This window comes from Lathamus discolor, chromosome 3, assembly GCF_037157495.1.
Source record: "Lathamus discolor isolate bLatDis1 chromosome 3, bLatDis1.hap1, whole genome shotgun sequence".
Lineage (NCBI taxonomy): Eukaryota > Metazoa > Chordata > Aves > Psittaciformes > Psittacidae > Lathamus > Lathamus discolor.
In genome coordinates this window covers 121700404-121713466 of record NC_088886.1, presented here as the reverse complement: position 1 = coordinate 121713466, position 13063 = coordinate 121700404, and the positions used below count along the sequence as shown (strand labels likewise).

The following is a 13063-nucleotide window of genomic DNA, read 5'->3' as shown; positions in this document are numbered from 1 at the left end:
CAACTCCTACTGGTTCCCCCTGTCCTCCCAGCCACTTCTAGACAGGCACTTGTTCACATCTCCCGACACTGCAGAGAGCTCCCTTACAAAAGCTTCCTCAGAACAACTGAGAGGAGATTCGGAAAAGGTTATGCAAAAAAAAAAAAAAAAAAACCAAAAATTAAGCTAAATGAACGCTCACAAGTCGGCACACTTCACCTAGCTTACACCAGGAACAATGGAGACGCGGGCAGCGGGAGGATACGGCCGCCCGAGAAGACGCGGCCGACGGGACACAGTGCCAGCCCGCTTGTCCGTCAGTCTGCAGCTCCCCGGTTCTTTGTCTGTCCGTCTGTCAGACGGCTCCACTGGCAGCGCCGGCCCCATACCGACATCCCCGGCGAGGCCTGCTTGGCCCCGCCGCGGCCCCGCGGCTCCCGGCCCGACGCGCTGGGGGCCGGCTCCACCAGGGAAGCCCCGCCACCGGCCGGGGGAAGAGGAAGGGAGCTCTCGGCGCCCACCCCGCTGAGAGGAGCGGGGCGGGGGGGCGCCCGCCGCCTCTCTCCTCATCCCCCACTCCCCGGCCTCTCCGCCAGCGGGGCCAAGCGCGGCCCATGCGGGCGGGCCGCGCCGGGCCGCTCCGCGCTGAGCCGCGGCTCCCCCTTCCTTTCCTCCCCTCTGCCCTGCTCTCCTCTCCTCCTCCCTCCCTCTCTCTCTCTCGCTCGCTCTTCGCGCACCTCCCGCCGCCGCGGCGGGCAGGCAGGAGGGCCCAGCCGAACCCGGCCAGCTCCCGCTCCCGCCCGCCGGCACTTACCGGCCGCACAGCTGCGAAGAGAAGGCGGGCCGGGCCGGGGCGCGGCGGCGGCGGCTCAGAGTGCCCGTGCCGCGGCCCCCGGCATGGCGGGGCGGCGGCAGGGCGCGGGGGGGAGGAAGCGGCGGCAGCGGGGGAGGGGAGGCCGAGGGGAAGTTGGCGACGGTGGCTCCTTCCTGCTCCGGCGGGGCGAGCGGCGCCTTCCCTCAGCCTCCTCCTGGCGGTGACAGCGACAGCCTGGCCAGAGCGCCGCCGCGCCGCGGTGCACCATGGGAAACACGCCCGGAGGACCGGCGGGTGCTCGGGGGCGGCGGGCCGGCGGCGCGGCGAGGAGGAGAAGAGGGGAGGAAAGGCCGGAGGAGAAGGAGAGTCGGGCAGCGCCGCACCGGGCCGGGCCTCCCGCGGGGCCGGGACCGAGGCCGAAGCGGGCCGTGCCGGCGGCCCGGGTTACGCGTGGGTCAGGAGGCTGGCGCGGCCGTGGGAAGCCCCGCCGGGCGGGCTGGGGCGAGCGCTGCCCTGTGCGCGCCCTCAAGGGAGGTGGGGCGGGAAGGGCCCGCGGGCCGCGCGGCGTAGGCGGCCAGGCCTCGGGGAGGAGATGGAGCTGCCGGGGAGGCTGGGGGTGCGCCCCGGCTCCCGGTGTCCGTGCCAGCGGCGTCATTTCTGCGAGGAGAGGGAGACAGAACGGCCCGGTGGTGCCAAGGAGGAGGCTGAAGTAACCCCTGTCCCCTCGCACCCCGCTGCTTGCTTGTGAGGCCGGGGCATTCTGAGGCGGAGGGGCGCGGGCCTGCTGGGGGAGGCCCTGGGCCGCGGGTGTGCTTATGGAAGGGGTGGCTGTGGACCTCCTGGGGCTTCCAGAGCCCTCGGGAAGACCTGAGATGAGTTCTCTGCGCTGCAATCTCCATAACCGTGATGTTCTCCATGACCCCACACAGTAAACTCTGCAGAGAATTGCCAGAGGCCAGTCTTGAATCCCGTGCATTCCGTGGGGTAGCTGTCCACCTAAGCTGTGTGCGCCTTCACAGCTCTTGGCTGTGCATTGGTCTCTGTTGCATCTCTCAACTTCATCGCTTCTAAGGGTTACCAGCGCTTCCACGTTTCTCTAAATAAAGTCTTTAGGCCAGCAACGCACTTAAACACATTCTTAACTAAATTGCTTTATGTCACTTGCTTATAATTAAGCATGTGCTTAAACTCTCTGCCGGATTAAAGCCAAAATCTGCATAAGCTCTATTGGGTAAAATTTACCAGCTTCATCAGGCTTAGCTTTGTGAGTCATTCAATCAGCAGCAGCCCAAAGCTTTTTGCTACAAGCTTAGTTATTCCCAGGTTGTCCTACAGGATCACCCTGTCTCCATGACAAAGCTTATGCCCTTCGTTCAGGTCCTGTTAGAAGTAAGATGCATCTGCCTGGTGATTCAGCTTTATGTAGGGTTTCCATATCCTTTAATGAGGTGCATTAATAAGATTGTGTATCCTTATGCAAGCCATAGGTTGTGCCACGCAGTTACAGTGTAATAAGCTGCATTAGGAAGAAAATACTAATGACATCAGGGCCCAGTTTGAAGGTCTGCCCTGACTTTATGCAGTACGTGTATTTCAAGATGATTGCATCAAGTATTCATTCTGCATAAGCAGAGGAAGGAGTTAATAAAATGTGGCTACATTTCATGCAGTCATCTACAATTTTGCATAAATACAAGAAATGCTATCAACCTGCGTGACGAATAAAATGGAAAACTATTCAGTTTCCAAAAGTAGAGTTTTAGAAACTGAGCGAAGATGTACCTTTGTGCAGCTTTGATTTTCTTTTTTTTTTTTTTTTCTTCAAAGACACTTAATTTGGTGACTCTGTTCATTTTTACCTGTCAAAAAAAAAATCCTTTGCATTTCATTAAGTTTGAGTCAGGAAGCTCAGCACTAAGGCCTTATTTTAAGATACACTGTGGAATTAAAGCTTTCTGCAGAGTGAGCATAAGTCTTTCTCCAAGGACGCATCAGTTGGAACCTGCTTTTCAGAAAAATTTGTTTGGCAATTAACAGTAATATGGAGAAGAAACAGTGTCTTGTACTTAATGCAGAAAAGTAAGACTCAGCATATTTGCGTCCTCTTACTACTCTCCTACCATTCTTTTATGACCTTCATCAAGACATGCTCCAATTTTCAAATGTCAGTTTGGGTTAGGGTGGAGTTTTCTGTTGTTGTTTCAAGAGGAACTGAGTGCCTACAAATTGTGGTGTTGAGCGAGAAGCCTACAGTGCTTTGTTCATCTGGAAGTCCCCCCAAGCGAGGCAGAGGATAGTGAAGGAACACGTCAGACCTTGGACCTTTGCCTCTTTGCCACCTGGATTTTCAAATTATGACAGTTGCTCACCAAGCCACACAGCTGTGGCACTGATGTTCATATTGGTGTTTTGACACACTGTAAGTACTGTGGTGTTTATTAATGGTTTGACATAACAAAATAGAAAAGGAATATAAAAAGCCAATAGCTTGAAGAGCTTAAAAGAGCACTTGCATTTTAACCTTTTTGTTTGTTTGTTTTCCTTATGCCACTCTGGGAATAGCAGGCAAACACTGCTTTTCCCTAGGGAAGAAGTTAAGAGTCTTTAATATAATCTTCCCTCTCCCTTCTGAATTCTGGAAGTTACCCAGAGAAACCCTCTAAAAGGCAGTGTGTGTGCAGCGTGGAGCACAGTATGGTTCAGTTTACCTTTTTTTTTTTTTTTTTTCTCTTCTAGGAGGGCTAAATAATGGAAAGTGAAAGGGATTTCTCCTTCCTCCCCCGTTTTGTTAATTCCTTTTTCTGTATAAATCAAAAACCCGCAAGTTTTAGCACAAGTAAGCTATATATTAAAAAGTGTGGCTTTTGGGAAGCGTTGGAGAATATATGTGTGTTTTAAAATGTCTTAAACAGGAAGTGGCTTCAGAAGTAACTGTAGAATAAGCAGAACCATCTTCGTCTGACTTCCTGCGTGACAAACTGATGGGTTTCATTCATTCATTTATGCATCAAGCCAGCAACTTCTAATGAAGCAGCAGGTGATCTGGAAAGATCCAGTCTGGGAATTTGAGCAAGAAAGCCGCTGGTTAGCTAGGTTATTGAGATGGCCACTTAGCCCATCTCTTAAAATTATGCCTTCGTATTTGTCCCAGTTCATCTAGCCTGAGCTGCTAATCATCAGTTTAACCCCAATAGCTAAAAGGCTGTGTATCAGAATTTTTAAATCAATTTTCCAGGTCTTGCTTTATCTTTTTAACTCCTTTTAAATTCTCTTCCAGCTTTTCAAAAAGTATTTTTTGCTTCCTTGAAAATAGTGTTAGTGTGGCCCAAGATGAATCCAAGAGGAAGCATGGGGCGTTCAGGTGTGGAAATACACAGTTTGTCTTCCCCAGCCACACTAAACCAGCCTTTTCTGTGCTTGTGGAATCATCAAACAAGTCAAGTCAGTAACATCAGTGGAGGATGAGAGTAACTTGACTTTCAGAGTTAACAGATGTTTTTCTCCCTCACCCACTTGAATTATTCTTGTAGTGGGAAAGTTAGTTTAAGCTTGAGTGTCAGTGTGTCTCACCGGCCTACAGGCTGGGCATGACCTGAAATATGGCCTGGAAACCCTTTGCGAAAAATCGTAACTGCATAAAGGAACAGTAATCGTCATTAGGACTAAACCCAGCATGGAGAGCAAGAAGTAAATATAAATGGCTTGTTGCCACAGAAGTGGAGTTAAACACTACTTAGTCCTCATCACAGATTTAGGTCTTGTTCCCTGTTTGGCAACACAGCCAAGCACACGTCTAACTTCAAAAATGCAAATATCTCATTGAATTAAATGGAGGTATCAGATACTGAATCAGAAGGAAAACTGAATGCCTTCTCCAATTTCTCTCCTTCCCTCCATCCTTGGACCACTAAGGTCACTGTAGCCCTGGTTAATACTAGTATGTGCCAGTGATGAAATGAATGGTGCTTCAGAAATGCCTTGATGAATGCCTGACATTTCAACAGTTGATGCAGTTAGGGAATGATTGCTATTGAAAGCTAGGAAAAAATCCATCTATTTTTTTTTTTTTTTAATTCAAGTATTTCACCAGGGCTTTAACTAGCACAAATATTCAATGCAGAAAGTTAAGTTAGTCCATTGTCTGAGCATCTACTCACTTTGTAAATTGTTCCTCTTCATTTCAGCATCCCTGATTAATTTTTTTTTTAATTGTATTTTTTATAGTAGACTTTCAGTTCATGATCCCACATAAGCCTGATGCAATTGAGTCTGCGTTGCCCTATGTTGCTAGCGGATCAGGAATCAATAGTAATGCTGTCAGTCATGTAGTTGTATGCTATGCATGTGTTGACATTAAATAATGCAGAGAAATGTGATGGTACTGTATGTCTCAAAATACCTGTACATGTGATGCTTGTAAGCAAAAATAATTCATTATGGAAAATATTGGTCAGAAGCAGAGGGGGCATGCACCTGGCTCTTTAACTTGTTCCTGAAATCTTTCTGTTCCCAAATCTGTTTAGAATAAAAATCTGTTCCACCTGAGCCCTAAGGAAGTCTTCACATCAGTTTCTAATGCCACAAACACACCTGACTTGACTCATTCATTTATTTGACAATAATACAGCAGCTTAAAGTGCTTTAAAACTTGAGCTGAGGACATCACAGAAATACCAGAGAAAATGAGTAGTAATGGTTTGATGAGAGATACTCCTGTCTGAAACAAAGAAAGATAGCAAGGCAGCATCAGTCAAGACGGTTTCATGTAGACACAAGACATTCAGATATCTCTAATATGTTTGACTTGGCCACACACGGCATTCCTGTAAAATTAGCATTATAAATCTCAAGATTAAAAGAAAAGAGGATGTTTAATAATCCATGCTGAGATGCCTAATAGGCACAAAAAGCAACAAAAATGATGATAATGTAGTGCTGTGCCTAACATAAATTGTCAAATGTCACAATGAGGTACAATTTAGAGAACCAATTTCTTTGCCTTAAAACACAAGTTATAAACAGAGCAGAAAACTGTCTACTCTTATATTAGCTGTCTACATAAGACATTTAAGTCAAATTAACTGCAGATGGGAAAGTAAGAGGGCCTTAAACTCCAGCATGAACATTTTAGGATTAAACCTTTCAGAATTAACTGTAAAGGAAACGGGATATTTTATCTGTAAAAGAGAGAGGATCCACACAGAGATTTGGTGGACTTTAACTGATGCAATTTAATGTCACACCTTTACTTAATTTATCTTAATATTCCCCAAATGTCACACTGCAGACAAGTTCTTTAGTTTGAAGTATTATGGTGGGTCTGATTTGAAAGATAGCATTAGCTGAAGCATTAACTAAAGGCTTGCCCATATGGGAAGGTTAGTCAGTGCAGAGGAACCAGCTACTTAATACCTGCTTTGTGTCAATAGCCTTTAGTTTACATTAAAGTGGTGTAGGCTGCAACACATCCACCTCACATGCACTGAGAGTTTATGCAGAGCAACTACTCCATTTTAAATTCAGATTCACACCTCTTCATGAGTCTAAGATTTACCCAGTTATAGCAAGACTCAAGATTAAGAGAGCACGTAGGAGACCAGATTGTGATAATGGGAGATTGATACTTATTAACCAAAAGTTCAAAGTTGAAACAGGAAAACAAAACAAATAAATAAGCCAAGCCTGTGGGAGGTAACATGGAAACTCCGGAAAACAATGAAACCCAAGAGGTTGTACCTTCCCAGAGTGACAAGGATGAAGCCGTTATTCTAAAAGGCATGTTTCCTTGCATTATTTGAGCCAGCAGGAAAGCCAACAGAGTATAGAAATCTGAATCTATGAAAACCAGTAAAAAGGAAAATCTCAAATTTCAGTTGGCAGTGATGAAAGGGAAAATGAGAAGAGCACAAATGAACCTTGAATATGAAAATGGGAATGATTCTCAAAGTGAAGAAGTAAAAAAGCCATAAAAGGTTAGAATTAGAACTTACAAATTACTCAACACAGCAAAAAAGGAAGGGTATAGGGTTTTGCAGTCTCATAATAAAGAACACCATACAGTTGCCCTCCCTTTACTGGTCTCCTCTGGTATTTCAAAAATAGCATCAGAACAATAAGGAAACACTGGAACAAGGCCGCTATTAACCATTCTCCAAATCACATAGAGCATATCCATGACTGTCAGAAGCTGGAACAATAGGACTGCCAGCAAAGCTATGGAGCCATATATCTTGACCTGAAAATCAGTCCGAATGGTCTTTCAAAGCATTTGAAAGATTATGTTATGGCAAGGTTTTGTAAAATCAAAAAATCATTTGAAAATCAAATCTCATGAATCTCTTAGAATTATTGATTGTATCAGTAAGGTAAGAATATAGGGAAAATAAAAATAAGCTTATTTTGTCTTCCAGAATATATTTGACAATTTACAGTGTCAGAATTTGTCCAGGAGACAGAAGGCAGAGAGGAGAGTTAGGTGGTCACTTTTCATCAAGGCACTGGGTTAACAACAAAGGCCTCAGCCTTCCCTCCTAAACCCATTTGTTGTTACAGTGCAGATTGGGAAAAGACAAATGCTGAACTGGGACATGATAGATATAAAACATAGGTATGAATTTATGAGATTAACCAGGCCCCAGAGGGGATGAAAAGAAACTTCAGAGACCTTTAAAAAAGCTAGATGAATGGACAATGTAATCGCCAAGGAAGTTCATTATATCTGCAATAAATTATGCATTTAGGAGAAAAGGCAAACTGCTAAGATACCCCACAAGTGAAAAATGGCTAAGGAACAGCTTCAGGTGGGAGGTTCTTGTCAGGGAAAAGCAAGAAGGTAGAGCTGCTGCTAAGTAATTTTCTCAGGTGCCTTTCTCATAAAATGAGAAATGGACTAGAAGAAGTTTCTCTAAGGCCAATGCCAGCTAGTTATTAAAACCTTCTTGGAAGTAGTTATGACCGACTTTTCTTTCAGAATACAAGGATACACTGAATGGAATTGCTCAGGACTTGCACCAGACTATTCAGTGGTTCAACTGGAGAATGAAGACTACTAAATTTTCAGATTGCACCACCAATCTGGAGATGGCTGCAATAACGTCCACGGTCCAGGTTTAGGTTCGGCCGCCTTCTGTTAGTTTAGGAGTAAGGTGGAGAAGATGGAGCTCAGCTCAGTAAGGACAGAGAAAAGGACCTGCCCTGAATCTACAGCGGAGCCACAGGACAGCAGTATTTCAGAAGATGGTTTAGTAGGGGAGTATAGCTGTTCATGAGCTATACATGAATTTATCTGCACACCATCCTGTTACGTATGAACTGGCTTATACCTCTTAAGACACAAAGGGATCATTTCCATTCAGTCTATACAGTGTTGTTTTCAGCTAGAAGTATTATGTCTGGTTTGGGGCATGAAACTCAGGAAAGATATGTCCCAGTCAGAAAGGACAGTAAGAATGATAAGAGATCTAGAACACATGACCAAAACACCTAGGTGAACTGCAGTTGTTCCAGAGGAGAATGCTAAAGGGGAAACATGATAAGAGTCTTCAAATATGTAACAGGCCATTGCAGAGACAAGTGGAAAAAGCTTCCCCTGTCCATGGGAGGTATATAAATTGTAAATTGCAGCAAGGAAGCTTCAGGTTAGGTATTTTTCTGTATAGTAGAAAGCAATATATATATAATATATATAGCAAAGGTCACAAAACACTGGAATAGCCTATAGGACTGTTGAGTCACCAGAGGTATTTAGGAGCAGATTGGACAAATATATAGGGAATGCTTTAGGAAGTAACCTAGATCATTGTCTTTGCCCACAGGTACACCCAGCCTTGTTTGCTGTTGTGCAACAGAAAGCTTAACAACTCCATCCTTTCAGTGTGCAGATAAAATAGGATGAAGAAAACAAAAAGACAGACTATCTTGACACAGATCTGTGGTACAACCTCAAGCAGACTGCTGTGGTACAGCCATCTACAGCCATCTCAAAGAGACTGGGAACTTCAGAGGACTCAAAGAAAAGCAAAACTAGGATCAAGAGCATGGCAATTCATGAAAGATTGAAAAGATTTGGATTATTATCTTCAGAGAAAAACAGTGGAGAGAGAATAAAAGTACGTGAAGTAATGTCTGGTACAGACTGATCAGAAGGTTCTCTTTTTCCTGTCTCATACTGTAGAATAAAGGGACCTTCTGTGAGCTATCAAACTAAAGGTAGGATATTTAAAACTGAAAAATAGAAATTAAAACTAATAAAATAAAAAACCAAACAAAACAACAACAAAAAATCCTCACAACACCAAAGGAAGTACACAACAAGAGACTGAAGTGGAGAACTTCTCTGCTACGGTACATTCAAAGCATTGATACTAAGCCCAAAAGGATTCAGAAAGAAAATGTCTTACCAACATAGGTACATGAAACACCATGAACTCTGTAAAAAAGTCTGGGTCAACTTGCATGACATCAGCCCTTTGCACTACCCTCTGCTGTCCGCCATGGGCCCTTCATGGTTGCACTCCATCCCTCTACAGCTCTTCCAGAGAGAAGCAACATGAGCCCCTGAAGGAGGATACTCAGCCTTCTGTCACCACCTGCAGTGCTCCTGCCAGTGTGAAGACCGAGGCAAGAGCCACCAAACCCATCCCAGCCAGCAGCCCTCTAAACTACAGGGAAGTCCCACCACAAACTCCGCTTAGCTGCTTGCTGTTGCAGAACAGGCATGCAATAGGGGAAAGCAGCCAAAAAGCCAAAGTTTCAGATATTGCTGTTTTAAAAGACAGCAAAGGAGACAAAAAGAAGGACTGCTTGTTTTTTAAGAGGCTACTGTGCATCCAAGTAGGCTGGGGACTGGCTGGTTGTACTTGCACATCGCTGAAAGAACAGAGGATAGGTCTGATCCAAGTCCTTTCTGTCTTGGATATCTGGCAGTATCCTGAGCCAAAAACACTGCTTTGCCCCAAACAGGCTTCATAAAATCATCCTTGTTGTCATCCTACAAAAACTGATCAGGTGTATCAGGGAGGTGCATCAAGCTGTTTCTGTATGTCTGGTTTATCCAGTAACAAACAGTGACAAACATTGTACCTGTAAGCAGAACAGCAAAAGTCTTCATTGCAAAGCCTTACCCAAAGTTAACTTAACAAATATACTTAGTACTGAGTAACTCCAACCATTAAATTTTCAATTATTTATGCATTTCAGCTAGTGCATATGAAGAACTGAACTTGAAGGGTTATCAGTTTAAGGATGCATGTCAGACACATGCCAGAAATTTGTTTAAAACACAAAGCAAACATCAAGAGACCATTTTCTGGGAAGGAATGTGGTGCTGTGTGCAGGGATTAAGAAAAATGTGACCTTTGTAATGCTGATATTTCACAGTATTTGACATGAGGAGAAGCATCCTTCCTCAGCTTCTCTCCATGGGTCCAGTTTGGTAAGGAAGAGATGCTTCACATGGTATGATCTGTCCATAGATGACCTGATTATCAGCAGCAGTTGTTTTTTTTTTAACATGAGAGCTAGTCATGTAACAACACCAGGCTACTTTCAGCTAACAGCACTGATGTGATTTTCAGATTGTACATGACTTCCGAGTAGCTTGATGGAAGAGCACCATCTCCCCTGGTCTAGAGCTTACAGGCTGTAGAGCATCACAGCTGGCATGGCATTTGTGAAGTCCCTTTCACACTGACATAAGCCTCCAGAAGGCTTCATTGAGGAATAAGGAGAACTAACCGTGGCGTGCAGGCGAGACCCTGAAGGAGGACAGCACACCCTCACATTTTGTGCCCCAGCAGATTCAGAAAGCCTGGGAGGTTGGTCAGGAAGCGGACCCATACAACGCCAGCTCAGAAGGCCTCCAGAACAGCAATTACTGCCTGCTTGGGAAATCCAGGGAGCTTGGCTGAGCCTTAAGGACAACCTAAAATGAAAGTGGTCAGAAGAACATCAAAACAATTGACTGTGGGCTTGGAATATCCCAGGCAATAAAGGCTGTTTGGCAGTTGCTGCTTTCCATCTGCAAAGCAGATGAGACTTCAGTGCTAAGGATAATTTAAAAGTCAAAAAAATGATTTAAAATGGCTTGTAATAAATAAAACCATGTTTCTTTTAAAGTAAACTGCCCTTGTTTGCTGGCTGGATGCTTGCACACCAAGCCAGACAAGCAGATGAAGAAAAACTGGTCCCTGGGAGTGAGGGGAGGCTCTTTCTTATCCAGCCTGAGAGGAACTCCAGTGAATGATGGAAGAAACATCCCATTAGTGCTTCAAAGGACAAGTGGGAAAGGAGCTGGTGAGGGAATGAAAGCACGTAACTGGAGAGGACTGGATCTCTCTCTGGGTCAAAACAGCGGGGGGAAAGCCTTGTCCAAGACCAGAAGCAGCTTGCCTTTCCTGCGGCCGCTCCAGTGAGCTGATGAGCACTGCAGAGCTGCAGGTGGTTGTGCAGTTGGTCCTAACTGTCGGACAAAGTTAACTCTCAGTTTTCAGAAGCCAGAGGCACAGAGGAAATCGACCCTGATAAAATACCTCGCAGATAACCTTGTCAAAAATAGGGGCAGGAGATTCTGAGTCACTCATTGACTACAAAAGGGAAAACCCAACAAGGTAACCCAAAATCCATACATCTGCAGGGGAAAAAATAGCTTTTTTATGAAAGAGAAAAATCAACATATTATCAAAGACTCCTTATCAACACCAGTAGATGCAAGCTGACAGGGTGAAATCGATACCAGCTACCGGAATATTTAGGCATGAAAAAAAGCTGTGCCTTGCTTTGAAAAACGTGTATTTAGATGTTGATCAAGGATACTTTCATTTTGTCAGCTTGGCCATTTTTGATCACCTCACTGAGCATATTGAAGTAAAGATATGATAGTCGATCTCATTCCTAATTGCATGTGAAGTGGCAATGTTTTGCAGATTGGTTCCTGCTTGGGAAATGTGTCTGTTTGTAGTACAGCCCACTCATGTGCTAAAATGGCTGCTTTTCCCTCACAGTTTACAGAGACGTTTGCAAAGCTGGAGCTGTCAAAAAAGAAAACATCTTGTGCTCTAGCTGTGCATACTGATGAGTAGTCTTAATGGTGGTGAATTTTTCATGTAAAAATCAGTAAGTCAGTGTCCTGAAGAAGGAAGGAAACCGGGTCGTATTTAGTGCCAAAGTAGAGAATTGAAACCCTCTGGGAGAGACGGTGAGAAAAAAACCAAAACAAACAGATTAAAAACAACCCAAAAAACCCACAAAGCAAGTTCAAATAATCCTTGTTCTCTCAGACAGAATGTGTTATTGATGTAAGTTATGTTGGTAATACAAGTTATCTGAATCCCAAGTAGAGAACTAGAAGAGTAGTGTGTAGCACTGAGTGAGGCAGCATGAAAATATTAAATGCTAAAATAGCAAATGGGCCGGGTCAAAACAGAAAGAGGATGTCACTGTGTCTTCACCGCAGAAACGTTGATCATAGACATATAAAATGGTCAATACTGTAGCTCAAATTTTACTCCAGAGAAAGATGATTTTCATAACAACTTGGAGCTATAAGAATGTGTCCTTTGAAGTTGAAATAGAAGGCGGAAAAGGTACAATAATTGCACTTGACCTTGGAGGAGCTGTACCCTGAAGCCAGTGATGAACACCAGCCACCCACAGTTACATCAGGTCAAAATTCCTACAGAGTAGCAGCTCAGGGTGGTACAGCCCTTTAAAACAACACAGAGCAAAAAAAACCCAACACCGAGTTGTCTGTCCATCCTCAAGTCTGTTGTCAGATGTAACAACGCAACCACCGACAGGAATATGGTGTTCCTGATCTCCTGATGCTGAATTTGCACATCCTCTTACCATTCCCTGTAAGTTGTCTGGTATTTTAGATACAGCTAAATTGACAAATGAAGGAACGTTAACCTGAAGTCATCCACTGCAGCCAGGGAACCTGGGGGTGACAGAGGGAGAGCAGGGAGCTGCTGTGATCCTTCCCTGTGGTGTGCCTGACCCCGACCAGGAGCTGCTAGTAAAAGCACCACTTTGCACAGTCAGGCTGTCCCTTTGTGTTTGCATAGTCTCCAGTGAGGATCGTGGTTTCAGTGTCCAGAAAAAGAAACCAACTTCTCTGCACAGTGCAAGTTTTTTCACATGTAAAGCCTCTAGGAGCAAAACATCCACAACACAGAGCACACACCTAAATGAATTAGCAAGGTTTTGTGATTCATCTTAAATGGATTGTTCCCTTTTGCTCTTAGTAGGTCTTAAGTTTAAAGACATTTGCAT

At 44.6% G+C, this 13063-nt stretch overlaps 1 protein-coding gene and 1 long non-coding RNA gene across 2 annotated transcripts in view; one reads left to right on the top strand and one right to left on the bottom strand.

Annotated features, from left to right (window-relative positions):
* ZNF148 (zinc finger protein 148) overlaps positions 1-1335 on the bottom strand; it is a 44174-nt gene extending 42839 nt beyond the window's left edge. The window contains exon 1 of the mRNA XM_065671386.1: positions 794-1335. The gene's annotated coding sequence lies outside the window, so the exon portion shown is untranslated. The remainder of the gene's footprint in view (positions 1-793) is intronic.
* LOC136010348 (uncharacterized) lies at positions 885-11680 on the top strand. The gene is made up of 2 exons (XR_010610848.1): positions 885-3212; positions 8608-11680. It is a non-coding gene; the product is annotated as an uncharacterized LOC136010348 (long non-coding RNA).
* The last annotated feature ends 1383 nt before the right edge of the window (positions 11681-13063 follow it).